The 25,808-nt window shown below is 40.6% G+C and overlaps 1 long non-coding RNA gene across 1 annotated transcript in view; it reads right to left on the bottom strand.

The window, feature by feature from the left end:
• LOC112540185 (uncharacterized) overlaps nt 1–25,808 on the bottom strand; it is a 56,372-nt gene that overhangs the window by 23,417 nt on the left and 7,147 nt on the right. The window contains exons 3-4 of the long non-coding RNA XR_015793718.1: nt 24,424–25,414; nt 23,719–23,796 (exon numbers count right to left, since the gene is read on the bottom strand). This is a non-coding gene — a long non-coding RNA (uncharacterized LOC112540185). The remainder of the gene's footprint in view (nt 1–23,718; nt 23,797–24,423; nt 25,415–25,808) is intronic.

The raw sequence follows: 25,808 nt of genomic DNA, 5'->3' as shown, positions 1-25,808 counted from the left end.
AATATTTAATGGCATTCCTTTTGTTATGCCAGTGGGGATTTTATCCAGCTTCCGCACTAACACTATATAAAGAAAGCACCATTTGAAATATTTAGCAGAAAAAGTAGAACAGTTCTACTAAAAACACTATTAGAGAACTGTCATCTTAAGACTATAGTAATGATAGTAACGTTAATATCCCATCTCTTCCTTCAGTGGCATTTTTTCTTTATTTGTTTCAGAAGGTAAGTTTAGCCAATCAAACATAGGAAAGTTACCATCACAGGAATTAACAGAAGTTGAGGGAGGAAGCAATATTTGATCTGTGTGGCAACAAAAATAATCAATAATTTCATTATCAAGTGGCAAAAGCCTGACAAAATTTGAGAAGACAGCCTTGAATTCCTCTACCTTTTTCTTAAAGCAGTGTATAAAATAGCAGAAGGTAAGAATAGAAATGAAAATATGTAAATCAGTTAATGGTTTTAATGGAAGTATTCTCCAAAACAAAAGCATAGAGCCCAGAAATTTAATCGAAGAAGCACAACAGTATTCATTCAAGCTTGTCCCCATAGTGTTGTTTCTTTATCACATGCATATAATACTTCTTTTTCTGAAGAACTGAGGAATTCAGCAGAATTGGTACAAATCCTATTTAATCTTCATGACAACTTTGTGGGAGTCAATCCAGTTCTGAAACTCACCTAAGAAACCCTCACCAAATGGTTGCCTTGGCATATGATTCTGCTCCTCCATCTTTCTGCACATATTGATGTGTTTGGCACGCTAGATAGTTCCTCCTTTGCTACATTATCACTCAGATTGCCCACAGAGTATCCAGAAAATCCATCCTTGTTGTCTTGTTCCTACCATCATTTTCCTCCATTTCATTCCATCTCTAACTAGATGCTGTGAAGATGGTTTTCCTTTTCTCTGGAGCTATGGGGCAGGCGATGTCCCATCAGTGTGAACTTCTATTTGTCCTGCCTCCTGGGCTTTCCCCCTTCTTGCCCAAATTCATGGTGCCATAGCACTTTGTCATCACTCCGCCCATTTTTCAGAGGGGTGTCATTTTGCTCTTCGCACAATTCCTGTTTATTGTTGCTTTTGTTGCTCTTGCAGATGCAAAGGCAGTGAGAAAACACCAAGGAGAGAAGAGTTGGGAGCTGCTTAGTATGCCAATATTTCCAGTCCCTTCTTTGTCAGCAGGATAGTCTAGTTTTCTGCATCAGCACTAGGCCCAAACAGCAGCTGGGAAGTCAAAGTGGTATAAAACTGTTGTACAGAAGAGGAAGGCAAGGCAGCTTTGTGGAAGTGCCCTCAGTTAGCTTCACGTGAAACACTTGAAAAATCTGTCCTCATCTAAGCTAATCCTTCATATACTTCAGTCACCATAGTGTGGTCTTTTTTTTTAGTCCACCAGCAGAATGCCACAAGTCTTGGCAGGCTTTACAGCCCAGAAGCCACCCTGTATCTATCCCAAGCAAAGAAAACAATTTTCCTTTGTTTCCACAGTATTTCTAACATTGTTATCATATTGGGAACCTCAGCCACACTTCTGTATCCCATGGGGGCAGTCTATTATCCATGGGGAGGAATATCTCTTAACACTCATCACCTCCTAGCACCTGTGATCAGCTTCAGCATCATTTCCATCTGAAACCAGGACAGATACTTTTCTTTTCTCCCCTGCCTGTATTGATAGGGAGTATTTTGTTCATGGAGCTTCCAATGTTCTGGTGTTTTAGTGTGCAGTATTTAAAACTAATTGCCCATCACTCCCCTTCCAAAAGGCTTCTGTAAAAGGGTTAGCTGGCAGTCACTCAGAAGGTTTTCTGAATGTAGGTTTACTACTTCATCCTGGAGCATTATCCTATTCAGCGAATTGACAAATAATGATTGACAACTGCCCTCAAGTTGGTGTCGGCTCTTACTGACTACATAGATAGATGGTCTCCATGATGATCTGTCCCTAACCTGGTCCTTCAGGTCTTCCAATGGTGCATCTATCATCATTGTAAGTGAGTTTATCCACCTTGCTGCTAGTCATCCTCTTTTCTTTCCTTCCACCTTTCCCAGCATTAGAGCCTTTTTCAGAGAGCTGGGTAAGCTTTGGACACTCTCTGTGTCCAAAATAGGATAATTTGAGCCTCGTCATTTGTACCTCAAATGAGAACTCTGGGTTGATTTGTTGATGATGTTTTCTTGGCTGTCCATGGTATTCTCAGGAATCTTCTCCAATACCAAAGTTCAAAAGCATCAATAGTCTTCCTGTCTGATTCTTCAAAGTCCAACTTTTGCTTCCATAGAGTGTCCCAGAGAATACCATGGTTTGCACTATTCTGATGTTTGTAGGTACAGACACATCATGGCACCCGATTATCTTTTCCAAGGCTTTCACAGCTACTCTACCAGGGGCTAGCCTGCAATGTATTTCTTGACTGCTTGTTTCTTTTCTGTAGATCGTTGATCCTAAAAGGTGGAAGCTATCTACCAGTTTGAAAACTTCATTATCAGTTCTAAGACAAGCAAGGAACAATGTAAGAAATCAGGCAAATAAAGGATAATCACAGCCAAAAGAAAGCACCAGAAATCCAATCCAGAGTCAGAAATATTGCAGTTGCCCATAACAATCATTGCATCTTTATAGCATGTAATCCTTTGTTGGCAGAAGCAAAAACAAAAAACAAAAAAACCCCTTATAATATGCCTAATGACAAAATAATCCATAACAATGCATGGCTGACAGAACCCAGATATCTTTTTTGGTTTAAAACTGTCCTTCTGTGCAGTACAGGACTAGCAGTCTTTTAGAAGAATGTCAAATTTATATCTAAAAACAGTCAAGTACTCTTTCAAAAGAGCCCTAAACTCATGTTCATAAGGATCCATGTTTATAAGGGGCCTGCATAAGACCTGTCAAGAACAATGGTATGCGCTGGTCAGGCATTACGTGGGCATCTGCAGAAGGGAGTGGACATGACCAAAGTCCACTAAGTGGCCAATAGCAACTGGATCCCAATCCCTGATTGCATTAGCAACCAAATGGTCACTGAAGTATGCCAGATCGTATACACAGCAAAAATTGTGTGGGCTGTGAGGGAACTGGAATGGCTAGATGTTTTTAGCTTCCTTGGGTATGGGCTGGACATAAAATGAAAGCAACTTCATGAAGGCATGGTAGAAAAGAACATTTACAGGAGCATATTAACCCTGGTAATGGGTAAATGAGGAAGAACCATGAGTCACCTAGTCATTGTCCACTACTCAGATTCTTGCAATCTTCACAGTTGTGGGGTATCTTCAGGAATCACCGTTGGAAAGAGTGTGGATTCCAAAGAGCTAGCAGGTGTTGACTCTGTTCCCGAGTCTCATTTGCACCTCTGCCCATTCATTTATATTCAACAGTGTACATTATCATTTTCAGCCAGCATAAGACAACCCTCTCTTTCACAGGCAGTTACTGGGGAAAAAATACTTACCATCCTTTTGGCTGCAGGTGGTAATTTATTCCCCTCCCATTTTCTTTGTGTAAATTTCTGAGATCCCAGGCTGATTCTGAGATGTCAGGAGAAGACTCTCCTCTGTTCCTGAAGTTCTTCTAGTTGTTTTTCTCTCTCGTCTTTTGATTCATCCAAAAAGAACATGACATCACCTCTCTGAGAGTAGCTTCTCATAATGTTTTTTTTCTCTTCTTCTTCAAATCACTATTCAAATGTAGACAGATATATGGATTGTACATAAAGGTGATGCTTTATGTACAATCCATATATTTATGAAGTTATTTTCATAAACGACTGAAGGATCACTACTTGTGCAACCTCAGTGTACTCTTGAAGAGGTAAGACAAAGGACACAGGGCAGCTTGGACATAGCAAGGGAAACTGATCGGTTGAGATTCTCTGCAAATTTTACACTCACTAAATATAGATTTGCCCATGATTATAGGGCTCTAAGGAAAGACAATTCAAATATATTTCTTTCAGTTATACAAACCTAAGCAATGAATGGGCTTATGGTCTGTAAATCCACAACGTCTTTTCACAGGTACAAGTTGGCTTTCTCTGATTCTCTAGAATCAGAAGAACATTCTCAGAAATATTCCAGCACAAAGTACGGTAGCTACATAGAAGTCCCTGCTGGCATAAGCTGATTGTAAGCCTCCCAAAAGTTATCACATTGGGGTTTTTAATGTGATAGAAGGACCAAATTGTTAAAGAATATGCATGTATGTAGGTATAGATTAATATATACATGCTACTTCCCATGCAGTTGTACCTTTAAGCCATTTATAATAAAATTGTTAAAATTAAAACAAAGTAAAAAAAATGCATTAAAAGAGGAAGTAAAAGGAACACAAATCGTTCATACAACATTTCATATTGACATCTTCTGTCTTTCAAGAGTCAATCTCAGGTTATTCATTCATCCACAAATAGCCTTTCCTGATTCACCCTCTGAGCCAGTTCAGTCAGGGAAGCTATTGGATACAGAGTGGGCATTATGCCAGCAGGCATTATACTTATGGCTTTGATGACAGGTTAGAGGTCTGCTCCAAATGAGAGACATTTTTTGAAGAGCAATATTTTTTTGGATTACACCAACTCTCTCCCAACTTCACATGTGTGAGATGGGTGGTCCACAAACATGACCCCGAGCAATATTTTTCTTCTCCCAACCCCTTGCCCTCCCTGACTGGTGGTCACTTAGACTGGGAGACCTCCATTCTCATCCCTGAGTATGTTGGCATTTTTCAGGCAATATAGACTTCTGAGACATCTGAGCTCAAAGCTTTGTGCTATCATTTTTACTTGTGGTAGACTGCTAAGAGAAGGTGCAGGTTGCTTCCATACAGAGGAAAACAAGCCATGGAATTTTCTTCATCCATTGTGAAATTGACTGTAAAAGGTTAAAACACTGAATGGAGATCAGGCAAATTGCCATGGGGAGGACAAAATGATCTCTACTTCCCCCAAATAATGGTTCGGCAGGCATCCTATAACAAACATGCAGGAATAGAAGAATTGTGAGTAGAAACACCACTCATTCATAGGTTATGGACTAAATACCTAGTTTTAGCACTAAAACTAACTCAGTAGCAACTTCAGCTTACAACTGCTATGCTGTTGCTTGTCAAAAACACTTGGCCTTTCAATCATTACCTACTTCTCCTTCAGATGTGTTCTTTATAGGGCTACCATAACTGGGCTGCAACAATCTGAACAACCAGTAGATGGTAGCAAAGATACACAGAAATCTGTAGCTCTTGAAAGCCATCTTGTGGTCATCCAGATGTTTGCAAGCCAAATAGGGTAACCCTAGTTCTTTGTACCTACATGGCATTTTATTGCACTCTTTGTCTTCTTCCTACTAAGCCCCAATGTCATTCTAAAGAGTCATGAATAAAGAACTTCAGTGAAGACCCTGCCCTGGAAGATGTTTTTGAATAGCAAACCCGAGTGGACCTCAGCACTGTTCCACTGCACCAGAGTCCACGTCTGCTTAATCACCTCCACCAATTTTCTTCCTTTCAAAGATATAATTTATGGTGGCAGGAATGTCATTTTGTTGGAGCTGTTGTTAAAATAATTTGGAGTCAGACAATCCGGCTGATCTTACTACAAATCATTCAGGGATCTTCCAACATATTCAAATCTACTTTCTCCTGCTCTATCGTTAATTCTACTGAACCACTCACTGTTTTCCTCAGATGGAAGTATTACAATTGCCAAGCTACCTTTCAGCATATTTCATTTCTATTTCCTTCCTGTTTACAGCTCCTTGAAAACACTTACATTAAAATACCTTATTTGCCTCTCTGTGTTTTTTCTTCTCCTGTCTCTCATGTGTGATTGTGACTTTTCTAAGGAGTCTGATCAGTTAATATTCTGGGTTTTTCTTTCTTTAAGAAATAAAAAGGGTGATTGAAGAATATGTCCTTCTTTTAAGTAAAAATTGCATGCCTTTTACATTTCGTGAATATGCCCCCTGAATCAAATATAGCCTTCAGTAAACTGATTGGCAGGGAAAAGAAGAAGAAAACATAGCACAAAGAGTGCATTTTGATCATCCATAATTCCTTAAATGTGCAAAGCCATCTCCTACGTTTAGGAATGCAATTTGTGCCTCTAACGTTATTGAAGATGCACGTATGCACTTAAAATAAATCACCACGGCTGGCTTCATGCTTACTGTTTTGCCTCAGCCTCATTTACCATTTTTTTAAGGGTTTTGTTCTTTGTGCAACACACTTACGCCTGTTTGGCATCTGAACACGAAGCTTCGTGGTGAAATAATGGCAGCCACCGACTGAAGAAAACAAAAAGTCCCGGCCGCTCCTTCTGCCAGCCTCAGAAAGCTGATTTACTGGCATAGTCCTTTTATTATAAGTGCACAATAGGGCATCGCACTTCTGTCCCATATTTCATAGGCAAAGTGAATAGATTATTTTTAAAAAATTAAACAAAGGGTGCATCAACAAAACATCATCCATTTTCAAAAGCAGAATCTAGAATAGAAAACAAAATTACACAGAAAGGACGCTGACAACAAAACCCGCGGCGTAATTTGTGAGTACAGAAAAGCGGACTCTTTAAGGAGACATTCCGCATTTTAAACATCCAGATTCACGTATTGAGCGACGGGTTGTTTTCTGAGCCTAACGTAAGGACTCACTTTGGAGTTCAAAGCCTTGAAGGGCTTAGGTCTGAATTGCCTTGGATGAGTTTCTTCTTCTAAGATGGCTTCTTCTTATAGACCACCTTGCACTTTTAGGCCTAAGCAGGGCATCTTTTGTCCACACGCACAGAGATAACATCTCTAACATCAATAGTAAATTCTGCTTTTGTCTCTCAAGGTGAAACATTTGTTGTGGTATAAGCTGCAGGTGGATTTGAGGCAAGCTTCCTCCTTTTTGCTAGGTAGGACAATGCTTAAAATTGTGAGATTTGGTTCTCACACAGTCAGTAAAAAACAACCTGATGGCAGATCTGACCATTGAAAAAACAAGGGACAAATAAAAACCAGCTCTCCTATTCAAAAGGGGAAGCTGAGTAATTTGTTATGCAGGCTGGGAACGAGAAAGTGCTACAGAAGGGTTGGAGTATTATTTCTATATCTGGACTTGCTCTTGAAAAGCAACAGTTGCTAGAATTGTTTCATTATGGCCTCCTAACATTTCTTCAATAAAGGCTTACCTATCAGGAGTTCTTGGATTCTTATGAGCGTGCCTAATTGGCTACAGCTCTGCCTGTTGGGTAAAGTTTGACAAAAACATTTTTATTAATTCAGGCCTTTAGTATTTTATTTAGGTGTTGATTTATATGCTGGCTCCTCCTAAAATGCTAGGCATCTCACAGTGAAATAGAAGCATGTATTTTAAGCAGTTACGTATGCTTTGAATATTATTGTTTTTATTATTTGTTCGTAAGTTTTCCAGAGCCACTAAGGGAACTATAAAATTATAAGTAATTATTTTGAATGAATGAATGAATGAATGAAAGAAAGAAAGAAAGAAAGAAAGAAAGAAAGAAAGAAAGAAAGAAAGAAAGAAAAATTACAGGTTAATGACTGCCCTATTTACTGATCTTTCAAAGTTATGAGGGCACTGAAAAAGTAACTTTACAATCACTCCTTGAACTTACGACTGGTCACGTGATCACAATTCGGGCACTTCGCACCCGGTGCACATTTACAACTGTCATAGCATCCCACGGTCATGTGATTGCCATTTGTAAGCTTCATTGTTGGTTTCCAACAAGCAAAGTCAATGGAGAAGCTGGTTGCAGTCATGTGATGTCTCACTTAATGACCGCAGGTGATTTGCTTAATGGCCGCAGCAGAACAGAAATTGTAAGTCAGACGCAGTCACATGATGTTTCATCTGACAACCATGCCACTTAGTGACAGAGTTGCCAGCCCCAATTAGGGTTGTTAAGTGAGGACTACCTGTCATATTTTCTGCCCAAAATGACAGTTGTAAACACAAGGGTAGTCTCTTTGGAATGATTTAGCAATGTAAATTAGAAATGAATACAACAATTCAAGGAAATCTGTGTTTTAGTTTTCCAATGTTTTCATACAGAAAAATGGCAGCCAGAAATTTTTTAAAAATGTATTCATTTCCTATATTATAGCACTGTATAAATCTTGAGGAAAAATGAATAAATCCACATTAGAATTAATTACTAAAGGTAGTTGCATAATTTTAGTAATTTCCTCAAAAAAATCTTTACTGAAATGAGGACCTAAATGGGCATTGCTTCCAGAAATGGTAGTAGGTACCAATCTGATTACAATTCTACAGACAGAAAACTTTTATAAAGTGCCATTTTAAGGGGTCTAATACCATCAATGTAGTACTTTTACAGTAACTCTTGCTGGAATTGATTTGAATTTTATTCCATAAAGAATTCCAAATAGATTCTTGTTCAGATCTGAAGTGGCCTTCCCATCCTTTTTTTGATACTCTGTTTGATAAGAGTATATTAAATTTGCCAGAGTATTGACAAGATTCAATAGGATGTGCATATATACTCTTTTAAAGATGCTTAATGTTCTTGATGGGTAAGATCACATGAGCTTAAAATAACATTGCACTTGTCACATCTGAAACGACAGTGGACCTTGAGACCTATTATTCTACAAGATAGCTTCACCAGATTTCCCATCAATAAGCAATTCTCTAATTCTACAAAGTACATGGAGCAAGTCTATCTACGTGGTCACTAAGAGTTAAGAGTGACTTGATGGCACATAATCAACCAATCAATTCTACAAAGTATTGCTTGAACTGATAGTATATATGAACTTAAACCTGGGTAATCAAAGAATAGGAAAGAAGGAAAGATCAAAGCCACAAATGGTCCCATCACTAGGTGATGGCATTCTTTGATATTCCTTTTCACTATTCCATTTCATTCATTCCATCTCACCAAGTTCAAATGGAAAGGCCAACACTTTCTAGGACTGGTTCATGCTGCTGCAGGTTTATTCCTTGTTGAGTGAAATATTTAGTTATGACTAACGAGTATGAATGAGGTCTTCCAGATATGTGCAAAAATAGGAACAAAAGATGGATTGCATTGGAAGTTTTTTTTAAAAAAAAGTATGAAAGAAAAGCGCAAGACGGCACTCTTTGCAATATGTTAAAATTATAAATGTTTCAATTAAAACAAGTATCTAGAGAATTAAGAGTTTAACCGGGAGAAGTTGTTCTATAATAATAATAATATTTGAGGCGTTACCTTTGCCAATCTGAATTTTTTTAGTTGAAGATCATTATACTGTCAATAATAATAATAACAATAACAACAATAATTTATTAAACTTGTATGTTGCCCAACTCTCAGTGAGCAGGCACTGCTATAGAGAAGGTATGCTCCTGGGGTCCTGATGGATAACGTTGTTTAATCAAAGGAACCTGGAGCATGTCGACCTTGCAGGACTGAATCATCCAAGCAGATGTAATGGGAAACAGGCAGTCCCTCAAGTAACCAGGCCCTATGCCATATAGGGCTTTATAGGTAGCAACCAGCACCTTGAATTGCACCTGGAGCTAAACTGGCCACCAGTGCAGCTTTCAAAGCTGGGCTTCGAAACATGGGCATACGGAGCCATACCCATTACTGCTCAAGCTGCCACAGTTGAAGCTTCTGGGTGGTCTTCAAGGGCAGCCCCATGTAGAAAAAGCAAGTCAAATCCCTGGCATAGTCACAGGAAGCGTTTGTGTGTGTGTGTGCAGGTATGTGCGTGAAAGAGAAAAACTAGGAAAGAATGAGAGCAAATTGTAAGTCTGATACTGTCAGGTTCAGTCCAAAGAACTCCAAGAGATAATGCAAATACAGTTCTGTTGCATTTATTAGCTTCCACCTCAAGACAGAATCTCACCAGACTGAACCCAAGTTCCCAAGCCATCCAGCCACACCACCATGAATTCCTTAGGGAGGTGCCAGCCTCTTCTTGAACTTCCCACACTCCTGTTGGGGGCTAAGAACACACTTATCTCCCTGAGCCTGGCCTTCACAAGTCCATTCCATCACTTATTGATGGGCTTGTTCATTGCTTCATCAAAATTTGAGGCCTTCAGCTATCACAGTTGGATTTTTTGAGCAGGTAAATTGATTACCACGTGATGTATCTTTGTTTGGCAACTTAGAAGAATCAAGGTTTAATATAGTCATCCAAAAGTCTTCCTTCCCCCACTAGGAACACTCCAGGCTGGGCATTCTGGGAGTTGTAATCCCAGCATAAGTCAGTAGTTTGAGGAAAGCTGCTATGAGAGGTTAATGCCTCTTCCTGGACAAATGAGTTCGCTTTATTTTAGAATTATATTAGAGGGTAAGAATACAGGCATGCTGTCTTGGGAAAGGGAGTACAGAATTATGTGTGTGTGTATGTATGTATACAGTACTGTGCAAAAGTTTTAGGCAGGTGTGAAAAAATGCTGTAAAGTAAGAATGCTTTCAAAAATATATATTGTAATTGTTTATGTTTATCAATTTACAAAATGCAAAGTGAGCAAACATAAGAAAAACCCAGATCAAATCAATATTTTGTGTGACTACCCTTTGCCTTCAAAACAGCATCAATTCTTCTAGGTACACTTGCACAGAGTTTTTGAAAGAACTCGGCAGATAGGTTTATCTTGGAGAACCAACCACAGATCTCCTGTGGATGTAGGCTGCCTCAAATCCTTCTGTCTCTTCATGTAATCCCAGACAGACATGATGATGTTGAGATCAGGGCTCTGTGGGGGCCAAACCATCACTTCCAGGACTCCTTGTTCTTCTTTACGCTGAAGATAGTTCTTAATGCCATTGGCTGTATGTTTGAGGTTATTGTCCTGCTGCAGAATAAATTTGGGGCCAATCATACGTCTCCCTGATGGTATGGCATGATGGATAAGTATTTGCCTGTATTTCTCAGCATTGAGGACATCATCGATCTTGACCAAATCTCCAACTCCCTTTGCAGAAATGCAGCCCCAAACCTGCAAGGAACCTCCACCATGCTTCACTGTTGCCTGTAGACACTCATTATTGTACCACTCTCCAGCCCTTCAGCAAACAAACTGCCTCCTGCTACAGCCAAATATTTCAAATTTTGACTCATCAGTCCAGAGCACCTGCTGCCATTTTTCTGCACCCCAGTTCCTATGTTTTCGTGCATAGTTGAGTTGCTTAGCCTTGTTTCCATGTCAGAGGTATGGCTTTATGGCCACAATTCTTCCATGAAAACCACTTCTGGCCAGACATCTCCAGACAATAGCTGGGTATACCTGGATCCCACCAGTTCTGTACTGATGGCACTGCAGGACATCTTCCAATGTCAAAGGGAAGTAAGCATGATGTGTCTTCCATCTGCTACATTAAGTTTCCTTGGCCAACCACTGCATCTACAGTCCTCAACATTGCCCATTTCTTTGTGTTTCTTCAAAAGAGCTTGAACAGCACATCTTGAAACCCCAGTCTGCTTTGAAAGTTTTCCCTGGGAGAGACCTTGCTGATGCAGAATAACTACTCTGTGTCTTGTTGCTGTGCTCAGTCTTGCCATGATGTATATGACCTGTGACATGAAACTCTCTTCCACAACCTCACCTTAGGAGCAGAGTTCAGCTGTTCTTCACCCACTTTTAAGCCTCCTACACAGCTGTTTCTGTTTCAGCTAATGACTGTGTTTCAACCTACATATGAAATTGATGATCATTAGCACCTGCTTGGTATAATTGGTTAATCATACACCTGACTCTAATCCTACAAGATCCCTGACTTTGTGCAAGTGTACAAAGTGTGCAAGTGTAAGAACTGATGCTGTTTTGAAGGCAAAGGGTAGTCACACCAAATATTGATTTGGGTTTTTCTTCTGTTCCCTCCCTTTGCATTTTGTAAATGGATAAATATAAACAATTACAATATATATTTTTGAAAGCATTCTTACCTGACAGCATTTTTCACACCTGCCTAAAACTTTTGCACAGTACTGTATACACACACACAGACATATATTCAGTTTACTGTATTTGCAAAACAATCCACATGTAATTGACTGCAGCAGCCATCTCACCAGCCTGAGGTTTTGATGATGCGTGCTTTGCAGACCCAGAGGTCCACTGCCTCATTAGTACCCGCATCAAATGGAAATGTTCTAGCATCCCCATCAAAGAAAACCTTGCCAAAAGAGTTCAGCATTTCACAAACTGAATGTTGGACAAGGATGAGATCTCACTACCAGCTCTGAGAGCTGGGAAAGTTTATGAAGCAGAAAGTATGGAATGAGGAAAAGATTGGACCAGTGATAGTTTCCTGGCCTGCAATTCTTTTTAAGAGGTGCTGATGGTATGGACTGCTCCAGCAAAAGGAGGACCAGACTCATTTGAGGCAGGAGCATGAAATTGGCTGCAATAAAATTATGCATTAAATGTGCATTATGCTTCATAATACCATGTTGCACTTCTTGTGTTTACTCGGTGCCTATTGAAGCTCATCCAATTTTTTAAAGTCCTCCAATTGGGCCCCTATCAAGTTCTAGCCAGAGGTCGCATTTCATTTGCTGTTAGTGGATGTCTTCATTATTTTGTTAAGGCATTTCTGCTTTATAGTCATGATGACTACATCTTTTTGTAAATGCTCTTGCTTATTCAACCTCTTGTAAGGTCACTCTTCCAAAAACATAAAAATAAAACAAAGCCCCTCATAGATGGCACATTTGACACACAAACTACCAGTAATAGCTGGCAACTCAAGAGTTGTTTAAAAACACACGCACACACAAGAAACAGAGGATCTATTTCAGAAAACACAGTGGAGGTAATTTTATGTTGCTCGCCGAAGGTGTTTAAATGATCTTTGGGAAATAATGGGTTTGGGTTCTGAAAGTAGGAGACTAAGTGAAGAGGGAGAAATATATGTTTAGTACAGTATGTGGTCAAGACTGTACCAAACTGAGAGTTGGATTGTTTTAATCAGAAACAATGATAGGTGTTTTCAAGCTGGAAAAATACATATTACTGCCCATCTGTCCTCCAGTGCTGAGTTCCATGTGGGTATAATATGAGTACAGAACCATGTTTATGTTAAAAACTTTCTCTCTCGCTCTCTCTCGCTCTCTGTCTGCCTGTTCCTTGGAACAACAACAACAAAAAAAACAGCTCTACTTTTGCGTTTCTCTTACGTGAATCTTAGGAGAAAGTTTTATACACTTCTGCTAATATGTATTCAGCATTCCCGAACAGATTGGTTCTTCAAGAGGATCTAGACAGTTTTCCATTGCTGGAGGGAAAGTAACCCTAGCAATAAGATTAAAGATAGAGTTAGGGTTAGATTGTTGCAAAGGCAAATGTGGTGACTGTTCCCAAACCTTCTCAACCAGGTTAAAAAAGGGCTGCAAACAAACGGCTCTATGACCTGGGCTCATCCAGAAGGCCAGTCTTTCTATCTCCCAATTCTGCTGAATCCAGTTTAAAATGGACTCATAATTGATCTTGGATGTTTGGACACTTTTTAGATCTATTCAGACATCAAGGTGGTAAGTGTGCTTGTACCTTTAGAGTTTATAAAGGACCACCATCTAGTCTCTTCTGGCCAGTAGATGAACCCAATAGCTGAGTGCCTTGTCCCAGCCCATTCTCCCTGGTCAGTACTTTAAAAAGTATCCCATCATCCTATTCACAAAAATAAAAGATGATAAATTGCTAGTATTTCCCCATGTTTGGAGGATGCTTCCATTGCCCTCCAAACTCCTACCCTTGGTGTGTTGGCAATGCTGCCTTCGGGCTCTTCTGCCTACCACCAGCATGCCATAATAACGGGAGGCAGCAACCCAGAACCAAACACCCCACAAGCTTTCACCATTTCTGAAGCAGGACTTGTTGTCTTGAAATAGCTCTCTCCACTGAAAGAAAGACACTGGCCAAGTTGTAACATCACGTGGCCAGTAGGGAGCTCAACTGGGTTCCCTACTACCAAGGCTGTTTTTACTAGAAAGGTGCTTTCTCAACAGAGTTTGAGAGTGGTATTTCTGGTTTGGGGTGGAAGCTCTTTGGAACCAAAACTTGGGGTTATGTCCCATGATTTACATGCTGGAGGTCCCATTTCAATGCCCAACATCTCCAGTGAAAAGGATCAAATAAACAAGCAGGTGATAGTAAAGATCAGGTTTATTGTAGGCTGCCAAGAGACTTTGGTTGCTGGCACTGTAACAAGGTTATATTGACAACACATGTACATACGTAATTGTATGCATAAATACATACATATCTCTTGAAAACTGCTAGAATAAAAAAAAGATAGTAATGGACAATAGACAAATAAATGTCCTTGGCTAGTAGTTCCCTGGATCTCTACCATATTATATGGAACTACATGATACCATACAATATTGTTTTAACTCTATTCAGATGATGACAATTCTCATATCTGGAATTTAATATAGACAGTATTTATTTCCCGCTGTATCCAAAATTGATGATTAGCTTGAAGGAAGAGGGAACATTTGAATTACGTGTTCTATATGAAGATGTCTAAGCTCCCCACAAACTCTAACAGTTGTCCTGAATATTTCACTAATGCATCAAGCCTGGCTCAGTCACTCACACCTTAGTTACTTCCTGTGTTTGGATTATTGCAACAATTCTACATGGTGCTGCCCTTGAAGACCATCCGGAAATTGCAGCTGATCCAGAATGCCATCACTCAGGCAGTTTTGGCACCACATGGTTTGCTCATATTATACCCTTGCTATGCAAGGGCATCTGCCTGTCCCACCAGATCTGATAGGATAGGTGTGCCCCAGTTCCCCTCCTTTAAATTTTGTCACTTGGCAGGACATAGGAGGCTCCTCCGAAGATCCAGCTGGCCCCCATCATTTTGAACATCCAGAAGGCCATGAAGGGCTGGTTCTTTCCCCAAGTGTTGGGTTCAGGTAAAACCAGAACCCAATATGGGGGAGTGTTTTTTGGGGGACACCATGAGATGTAGTTTTATAGATGTGTCATTAGTATTATTGCTTGTTTTTATGTTTTATTGTTATGCTGTGAGCTACCCAGGGTTATTATATATAAGATGGGTGGTCATATAAATCACATACATACATACATACATACCCAACCAGGGCTATGTCATAACCTTGACCTGGAGAATATCTTAACCTGCTAGGATATAGCTATAGTGTTTTCTTGTCCAGATAATGACAGAAGACTGGGTTAATAGTTTGTAGGTAAGAAAATGTGAGTACTTTTTCTGTAGTGAAAAGTGTTCTGAAATCCTTGCTGCCTTTTACCAAACATTGGCAAGCAGTGGTATTGGAAGCAGGAGTTGCTTCAGTAGGCAAGCACTAGGATTGCTGATAGGCTACCTGTCACTGATGTCACAGGTGAAGAGCTCATATTGGTGAGATCAGCTAGCCAATCAGCATTAATTCAGATGCATGTGCTCCACCCACCCTCCATCTCTATTGTTGCTACTGTAGTTTTTTGTAATTATCCCAGTTACTTTCCCTCTTGAATCAGTCAGAAGTGATTAAAAATTAATCAAATTTTAGAAGATACAGCAATCAGTTGTTCCTACCCATAAGTGCTTCATGTTCCTGAATTAGAAGAATTTGCTCTTCAATACAGAACACAAATGAATAAAAGCAGGAGAGAGGTATTATCCTCATGTTCCCAAACCATCTGGATGGTCACCATGAGAAATGGGATGCTGGACTAGACAGGCTTTTGATTCAAGATGAAGGCTGTTATGCCACTAGTTCCTACTAGAGAACTATATCCCCACCAATCAAACAGCATCAGGCAGTTAATCCCTGTATCCAATCCAGGGTGTGCTGAGACACCCAGGTTTCTATAGTTTTATGAATGTCCAACAGGGTTGGCCACATGGACTTCGGGGGGAAACATTATTCCACAAGGCAGACACAGCTGCACAGAAGGTGTGCCTCCTAGGTTCCACAATGACAACACTTTACAACAGGGACCTGGAGATCTTACTGGCTGGGCAGAAAGAACAGGAGAAAGATGGTCCTATAGATAAGTTACTTGTTACAAATTTGTTTGCCTAATATGTATACTTTCTCTTGTCATGCATTGTTAGTCTCTGTGATCTTAAAACTGAGTGAATTTGAGAGCTTCAATTCATTGAAATTAGATAATTGGGGGGGGGGGACACTTATTGGCTCAATGATATAAGCATAAGATTTTGGATATTTCAAAACGAACAGTTGGTGACTGATGGCTGCATGCCAAAAGCTTGTTGGATAATGAAGGAGTTAAGGAAGTAATTAATAAAGATTTAGAATTATCTGCCAGCTAACGTAAGGAAAAAGTGCTAATTAATTCAGATCCAATATGGATGCCTTTTTCCCATCCATACGTTGCATGAAGCATACTTGCTAATTCAATCATAATGCTGATATCTGGAGATGGGGCAAATCCAAGGAACCCAAAAATATTAAAGATTTACTATTATCTTAAACATTGTGATGGGCACATAGTTGATGCACCTATTTCTCTAGCCAGGTACTTGTTTTTATGTTATCATGTTAACTGGATTTTTTAAAAAGCCATAAAATAAATATGTCTTCCCCAGATCATATTTACAATTTTGAACACAACATACTAGGTGATACCCTCAAATGGTAAGTATCATGCCACTGTTGCAAATGATGTGATGTGAAGGGGAAAAACACCCACTGAAATGGTGTTACATCACAAGGACCAGTGGTGAAAAGTCTCCAAGACTTTTGAAATATCAAGTTTTCCTACTAGATTTCAAAATCAATTTTATTGCAGGATGATTATGATGGTGATGATGATGATGAAGAAGAAGAATTAAATGTATATGCCACCCAACTGCCAGTTACTCTGGGTGACATATGATGATGATTTTGTTCTATTATTAAAGTTGTTGTTAGGGTCTCAAAGACTTTGAAATACCAAGTTTTCCTCCTAGATTTCAAAACAAATAGTGTTGCATTATTGTTGTTGGTGTTGTTGTTATGATCTTATTGTCATTGTTGTTCTTTTACTAAAGTCATTGTTATGGTGAAAAGAGACCCTGTGATGAAGCGTTTCCAAGAATTTTGAAGTTCATCTACTAGATTGCAAAAAGGGAAGGGAAGGGAAGGGAAGGGAAGGGAAGGGAAGGAAGGAAGGAAGGAAGGAAGGAAGGAAGGAAGGAAGGAAGGAAGGAAGGAAGGAAGGAAGGAAGGAAGGAAGGAAGGAAGGAAGGAAGGAAGGAAGGAAGGGAGTTGCCTAATTTATTGATTTGATCTATACCCTGCCTTTCTCCTCTGGTAAACACCTAGGGCAGCTAATAGAATTTAAACTAAAGCAGGATATAAAGCTATAACCACAAATTAAAATTAACAATAAAACAGGTAGAAAAATAATTATTTACAGCAATTAAAATCCTGGTAAAGAGTTGCTACACACCGTGACTGATTTTCTAAATGCTGAGAGACCGGGGAATTACTGCAACTCCCAGGAAGGCTATAGAACTGCAGGAGATGGCCTTTTCCCATGTGCCAGAAAGACAAGCTTTTCACAGTATGGGGGTATCTTCAAAAGAGCTCTCCTATAGATTTTAGCAACTAGGCAGATTTTTAAGTGGAGAGATGGTTTTGTAGATAGTCAGGCCCTAATTCATTTAGTGGGGTATTGTGGTTAAAGCACCAGGCTAGAAACTGAGAGAAGTTGAGTTCTAGTCCCACCATAAGCATGAAAGTGGCTCGGTGACCTTGGGCCACTCATTTACTCTCAGCCCTAGGAAGAAGGTATCAGCCCCACCAGGCAGACCAGACCAGGAAATCAATTCCACAGGAAGGCTAAAACTACATTTATTTAGAGTGGCTATAATAACAGAATCTGACAAATCTGTTGTGCTGTACCTCCTCCTCTCCTTACCCTCATGCGAATCAGGAAGGTGTCTGTCTAAGCCTCTTCCACAAATTTTGTTTGTTGTGGACTTAAGACATGTGTTTCCTCTTGTTGCTTTGGGTAACAGATCTTGCCTATTTCTGTCAAGATCATCTTCCTTACTCTCTGCATCAGGCAGTGGTAACTCACTTCTGAAAGTCTTGCCAAGAATACTGCAGGAACTTGTCCAGGCAGTCACCAGGAGAACACTGACTCATCAAAGGCATGCATGCACACACAGACACACAGACACACACACACCATTTGGGGCTTTAAAGATCAATACCAACATCTTAGATGGTGTCCAGGAAGCAAACAACAACCACTGTAGCTCTTTCAGTATTAACATCACCCAATTCCTGCACCTTGCATGGGTCAGAAGCCTACCCATCCCCATTTTGCACCCACTGTAAAACAAATGTTATGGAACAGGTGTAGTTTAGTGATGGAATTTCATCCATTCATTATTTATTTATATTTCAAATTTGTCACCGCCCATCTCGTTAAAAAATACCTGCATCACCTGCAGGAAGTCCCAGGCTGAATTCCTGACAGTTCCAGATAATACTGACCAAGATGCAGATCTGAAATCTTGGATTAACAGCAGTGTCACCCAAACAGCCAAAGATGGTAAAAGCGCCCTTAGCTTCAGATGCTGCTTGTACAGTGTACATTGAAGGACATATAGCAGAGCATCTCCCAGACTTCGTTGAGGGAATGCAACACTCGCTTAAACAATTAGATATGTGTATACAGTAGACTGTGCAGAGTTTGTGGGAATGAATCTGTCAGTAGTGAAGCAGTATATCGGAAGCCAAGAGCTAAGAGGGGCCTCTAAACATGAACATTTTAATAGCATTTTTTTGTCAAGGGTTATGGTCAGTAATTCACTTTTTGTGTGAGATACTTAAATCTTCCCTAGTTAAGTCTCCATTCTTGTTTGTAAATATGAATGGACATGGGTTGTTACAATAAAATCTATTGTGCCAAAACTCAGTAATCTATACTGAATCACTAAGACAAAATAAAAAGAAGTATTTTACTAGGCTGTGGAGTGTAAACCAGGTAATTTGGGCTTTCTTTTTTCTGGCTGGGATCGATTAAGTGCTTAAGTTTAGGCAGCATTACTTAAAAGTTACTTAGACTTACAAAAAAGTAAGAGGGTTGCTTTGTTTTGATTAAACCCTTCTTCCTACTTGTTTTCCTGTTCACTTTTTTTTTCATGTTAAATGCTTGTCAATTCAAAATTAACAGAACTCAGAAAAACATAACAACAAGCAAAATATGTCTAAATTTCCTACTACTACATTAAAGCAGTGTCAGTCTACTAAGAATAGTCTCCAGAAACTGTAGGAACATAGTCCAAATAGCTAAAGCTCAGAATGAGTTGAGGGTTGAGAGAGAGGAGGAGGAGGAGGAGGAGGAGGAGGAGGAGGAGGAGGAGGAGGAGGAGGAGGAGGAGGAGGAGGAGGAGAAAAGGGGGGGGGGATATGTTAAGAATAAAATGAAAGCCAAAGAGAGTGTAGATCCATTGTGAGGAGAAAGTGCAGTGATAGTGGGTGATGGTAGGAAGGCAGAACTTAAATCCTAAGAAGGACTTGTACCTGTCTTCTCTCAGGAGGGAAATGAAGCTCTAACTCAGTGTTTCTCAACCTTGGGAGCTTTAAGATGCGTGGACTTCAACAACCAGAATTCCCCAGCCAGCATGGCTGCATTCCCCATGCTGGCTGGGGAATTCTGATTGTTGAAGTCCACACATCTTAAAGTTCCCAAGGTTGAGAAACACTGCTCTAACTGATCATCATTTCTCAACCTTGGGAACTTTAAGATGTGTGGACTTCAACATCATTATGACACCAAGGGAAAAAAGGAACTGTAGCTTCAGACAGACAAGGAGAAAGAAAGAAAAAACTTAGCTAATTAAAATGAATTCAAGTCTCCAGGATCCGATGGGTTACACTTCAGGGTACTGAAGGAACCAGCAGAGGAGATCGCAAAACAAACTTGGTAATCTTGGAGAACTTCTGGAGGACTGTCCCAAAAATCTCAAACAGGGGAAGGGGGGGGGACTACAGATTTGTCAGCTTGATATCAATACTAGAAAAGGTCCTCCAGCAGATTATCAAGCAGCATGTTTGTGAGTAGTTGGATAGGCATGCTACAATTAATAGGAGACTGTATCCTTCTTTGACAGAGCTATTAGCTTACTAGATCAAGGAATGCTCCAAACATAATCTACCTGGATCTCAGCAAATCCTTCAACAGAGTGCCTCATAGTATTCTCCTTAATAAAATGGCAAAATGCAAGTGGTACCTCGGGTTACGAATGCCTCTGCTTACAAACTTTTCGGGTTGCGACCAGCTCCGGCTGCAAAAATTTACCTCGGTTTGCGAACTCCGCCTCGGGGTATGAACCGGATCCCTGGCCATTTTCCGCCATGACATGTAGTCCGCGGCCATTTTCCGCCCATGCCATGTGGTACGCGGCCATTTTCCGCCCGTGCCACATGGTCCGCGGCCATTTTTCTGCCCATGCCACGTGGTCCGCGGCCGTTTTTCCGCCCTGCCGCGCGGTCCGCGGCCGTTTTTCTGCCCTGCTGTGCGGTCCGCGGCCATTTTTCCGCCCGTGCCATGCGGTCCGCAGCCATTTTTCTGCCCTGCTGCGCGGTCCGCGGCCGTTTTTCCGCCCTGCCGCGTGGTCCGTGGCCGTTTTTCCACCCTTGATGCATGGTCCGTGGACGCCAGAACGGATTAACGGTAATTACATTGAACCTTATGGGAAAATTTGCTTCGGGTTGCAAACAAATCGGGTTGTGACCAGAGTCACGGAACGGATTAAATTCGTAACCCAAGGTACCACTGTATGGCCACACAATACTACTGTTATTTGGATTCATGGTACTAAAGTGTACTCCACTTTACACAGGAGGGAAGTATTGAGTAGAGTGTCACAGGACTTAGTTCTGGGCCCTGTGCTGTTCAACGTTTTTATCAATGACTTGGATGAGGATATTGAGGGAACGCTTATAAAGTTTGCAAATGACACAAAATGGTAAAGGTTGGCTGATACATTAGATGAAAGAGAAGATTCAAAAAGTTCTAGAGATGCATAAGCAGTTGGCTGAAATGAATAGGATGGAATTTGATAGGGAGAAATGTAAAGTTCTGCATTGGGGTAGGGAACATGTAAGATGAAACTTGCCAGTAGTACACATGAAGGGGTTGTGGGGTTCCCTGTCAACTACTAAGTTGAATGTGAGCCAGCAGTGTGATGTAGCATAATGGGCTGTGAGAATAACCTTGAGGAACAGGAAGAAGAGCCGCAACCAAGACAAAGGTCAGATAAGAGAAATCTGAGTCCAAAGCAGGAATGTAATTTGAGAAAGCGTCTCAGACTTGACCCTCCCCAGTTCTCTTGAATGTAAAGGCAGGGAGGGGGGAAACCCCCTCAGACTTGCAAGATTCTGTTACTGTAACCTTGTAATAAAAGTAGTATTAGCATTCATAATTTGGTTTCCTGATCTGAACTACCTGGAAGGGCTGACATATAGCTGCTAAAAAGGCAAATGCTATCTTGGTTAGCATTAACAGGAGAATAGAGTCCAGATCATAGGAAGTAATTGCTTCAATCTACTCTGTCCTGGTCAGACCCTATTACAGTACTGTGTCTAGTTCTGAGCACCACAGTTCAAAAGGGAGAGTGCCAAATTGGAGCAAATTAAGGAGGGTTAGCAAGATGGTGAAGGATCTAGAGATCACCCTATGAAGAAAGATTAAAAGATCTAGGTCTGTTTAACCTACAAAAAGGATGAATAAGGAGAGAGATGATAACAGTCTTCAAGTGCCTGATGGATTGTCACACAGAAGAGACATAAACTTACACTCTATTGCTCCAGCAGGCAGGACCAGAATAATAGTTTAAAGCTACAAGACTAGACATCAGGAGGAATTGCCTGACCATATGAGCTGTCAGCCATGGAATAGGCTGTCACATGATGTGGCAAATTCTCCTTTTCTAGAGGTCTTCAGACAGAGGCTGGATGGCAGTTTTTCAGAGATGCTGCAGTGGATCCTGCATAGAGCTGGGATTTGGACTGTATGATCTCTATCATACCTTCCAATTTTGTGATTTGAAGTGACATTACTTAGGGGGCTACCAGATCTGGGCTGCAAAAACCTGGATGACTACTAGATGGCTACAAAGAGATGCATAAAATTCCAAGTCTTTGCTGCCATCTGGTGGTGAATCTGGAGTTCTGGAGCTCAAGTCTGATAGCCCTTAGAATGCCATTAGCAATAAGAGCTGTATTTTGCATATTGCTGGATGGACTAAACCTGATCTGCAAAACCGGTGACTCCCCGCCCATCTCCAAGCTGAAACAAGAGCTCTCCAATTGCTGATGTTGCTGAGCTCACTGTGAGCTTAGCAAAGCTGTTTTTATCACTTGTCTGGGCTTCTAATAAAGGAGGCCCTCTCTGAAACATACACCCAGTACACTGACTCCAGTTAAGCAAAACCACCGGTAACAAAAGCTGGCAGTTGACAGAACTTGTATCTGAAGCATAATGCAAATCAATCTAAGCAATATAGTTTAAAGTTCCAACCACTTCCTCTTTGGTTTGATCAGCCTTAATAAGTCAAATAGCTTCTAGCTATCAACCAACTTGTTTCTTTTCTTTATTTCACTCTGATAAACTGAATATACAATTATGGATTATCTATGAAACATACAGTATCCAGACACTCACTGTCGTCATCCATGCTATGTAGGTATGTGCCATGTCCAAGGCTAAAACTCTCTGCTCAATTAGAAAACTTTAAAGGCAGAATCAACATACAGCAAACCATAGATAGTTTAGGGAAGTTGGGAGGTATCATCAGCAGAGCGAGTAAAATTCAGAGTTAAAGGCAACATCACAGAGAGAAATGGGTGAAAGAAGTGAATTCAGATAACAGGGCAAACACTAATTCAGATTTGAAGTTCAAAACCACAGTCCAAAGAGCCGTCCAAATCACCAAGGATCAGAATTCACACAATGTTTATTTCTAGCACGCCAATCAACTTTTCTTTTTTAATATAATCAGAGTTTTTTCAGTCATTCCTTTGTTCCAGCTGGTTCTCAGATAAGTAACTATATTCAGGAAAACTAATTATATTTGCCTCTCTGTGGAAGGCAAAGTCCACACTCCACTCCAACCATTTGTAGTCCTTGTTCTGACCAGGATTCAAATTCCTAATTTCTTCCTCCAGCATTGAGATTAGGCTTTTTTCCTTCTAATTAGCTATTCTTAGGCCAGTAAGAGACACCTCCTGATCCTCTTCTTCTACCTCTGAAGAGGGGTTAACAAACTAATCCACAGCAGTATAGCAATTTGTCAAAAATTGCTTACAAAGCAACTGGATGAGACTGGAGCTATTTCTTCTTGTAAGGAGGAACGTCTAAGCTTTTGGATCAGGAGAATGCTTCCTTTCTACTAGTTGTAATAAACCGTGAAAGTCAAGGGTTAAAGAAACAGGTGGTCTTCTGAACTCTACCAAGTACCTTGTCTACATGTACATGTTTTTAAACTTGAAAGTCATCCAAAAGATCTGAAAGTCCTACAAATGGAACTGTCAAATCAACAGAGTCTCAGTCATGATAAATACAATCAATATGTGTCCTTAAAGTGTCCAGCTAATATGTGACAGGGGACTGCCAATTCTTCTACATGATCTCTTGCTGGGCCAAAAGTCAGGAAGCCCCAAGCCATTTGAAAAAATGCACGACACTGAGAGATCAGGATGTGTGTGAGAGAGAGAAAAAGAGAGAGAAAAGAGATGTGTGGTTACCAAAGAATCTTCCCTCAGTCCCAAATGCCCATCAGAAGAGACAAGCGCTGGAGATTGACACTTGAATGGACAGGAAGTCTGGAGAGAGAGAGAATTCTTTTAGATTGCTGCAACTTCCTCTCTCCAACCCTTTGATCTGTTCTGTGCTACACTGAACTGAGACACTCCAGTCCCAAAGCCAAATCTTGGTTATATATACCAGGTCAGTCTTCTCATCCATCATGGCTGGGAGACAACTTATTATTCACCAGCCTAACCTTTTAACAACAGTACTTGCAGCTTGTTTGGAGGACAGAAGCAAAAATATCTAACTTCTCTTCCTTTTACCTGGTATGCAAATGTCTCAGTGCCATACTTCCTTCTATCTGTAATTGCTGTAACTGAAGTTCCCACGGCCCCTCCCCATATTATCAGCAGAATCTCCCAGGCACATGAATTAAAAAGCAGAACTGGAAAGACAGAAATCAGGTGTCCTCACCTCACCCATGAATGGGGTCTCTCAAAAGGTCCCTTGCTTTAATGTTATCTTTCCAAAGGTCAGCCCTGGGGGAATAGCCCACTACCCCTAAAGAGGCCTTTAAGACCATTGGATGGAATGTTCAGATGGAGCTCTCCTCATTCAGATCAAGGAAAGTATACACTACCCTTTTGCCAGCTTCCTGTAGCAAGACTAGGAGAGCCCAGGCAGATGAAGACAAGTCTTACCAAACTTCTTGACCCAGACACCTCCACTGTTGTCATCTGATTGAGCTTGCAGGCCTGCTCCTGCTCTTGGGGTAGCTGCTTTCTAGGCCCTGCTACTTAGGTAGCCAATAATTTGTGGGATATATATATATATTTCAGATGGAAATTCTTTTGCTAGCCAAGGCATGCATGTCCTCTGCCACCAATGCAAGTGGTGCATCCAGTGGTTTAATATCTCCACATCTCCCATAAGGGAATAGACATTTCTCATTTCTGTCCTACTTCAAGGTCTCCAGAAGTAGCTTTCTGTTCCTAATCCTCTAAATCAAACTGCTGTAGATCTTCCTCCAAAGAAGAGTCCCCTAGGGCAGGAGACATGAAATTCAGCAGAACATTATTGTTGACTCATTCCAGGCAATACACAAAAGAATCAATTAGATGTATAGGAAGCACCTGCTTAAGCTTGATTTCAGGCTTCCTCTTGTTGATTTGCACTGAGGCTAAATGTGGAAACATCATGATTCTTTGACCTCAAGTGCTATTTCCTTCCCAGCTTTCACTGCTTAGAACACTTTGCCTGCCTGTAAAATCTCTGCCATGGTGACAGTTCCTTGTATACTTCTGACAGTCTTTGAATAGTTCTCTGGCAAAATGTTGTCTTGGTCTTGTAAAACAAATACAGTAGGTAGCCTTAATCTTCCAAGGAACACAGCACCTTGTTCTATGGTTTAATTCAGTACTGCTAGAACATGCAGGAGCAATAGAATCGCTTAGCTGTCCTCAAACTGGTTCACAGTGTCCATTTGGTCTCATCGAAACGTCAGTTGATATATGTAGATAATGAGGTTCTACATCTCTGGAAGACACTTATGCTGATTTTGGTAGCTCATTTATTTGCTTTTCAAATATTTCTTTTCATGTGCCAATTTCCAAACATTGGTTTCTCAGACTGGACCAGGACAGATGGACTAAACTGCCAATGTCTCCTTCCCTGCCAGCCTCTTGGTAACATCTAGTAATGCAAAACATGACATTGTTAAGTTGCATGTTTCTCTCTTCTGCAAATAGAAACTTGTGGTGCAATAAAATGTTTTATTATTAGATGTGTTGAGGAAGAGAGAAGTGATCCTTCTATTTTTAGAGGCAGCTGTACATGAATGATAACATCAAGTTCAGGGCTTCGTGCATTTTCCCCAGCTTAGAGCTTTCTGTGTGTTAAGACTACATTTCTGGAGTTCCCAATCAGCTCGTGACCATAGCCAGGGTATTTTTATAGCACTGTACCACATCAGTGGAAATGATGGGCTCCTGTAGGTTGTCAAGTTTCTTGCTCTATGAAGTCCTCTCAGAAGTCTCTCTTGGTGTCAGAGAGGAACATCCTGCAATTGCCCCAGCCTTATTAGCTG

This window comes from Python bivittatus, unplaced genomic scaffold (assembly GCF_059951505.1).
Source record: "Python bivittatus isolate LINGU-HERP-01145 unplaced genomic scaffold, Pbiv_v1 ctg000850_np1212, whole genome shotgun sequence".
NCBI classification, from domain to species: domain Eukaryota; kingdom Metazoa; phylum Chordata; class Lepidosauria; order Squamata; family Pythonidae; genus Python; species Python bivittatus.
The sequence above is the reverse complement of the archived record's forward strand: the minus strand, read 5'-3'. Positions and strand labels throughout refer to the sequence as shown.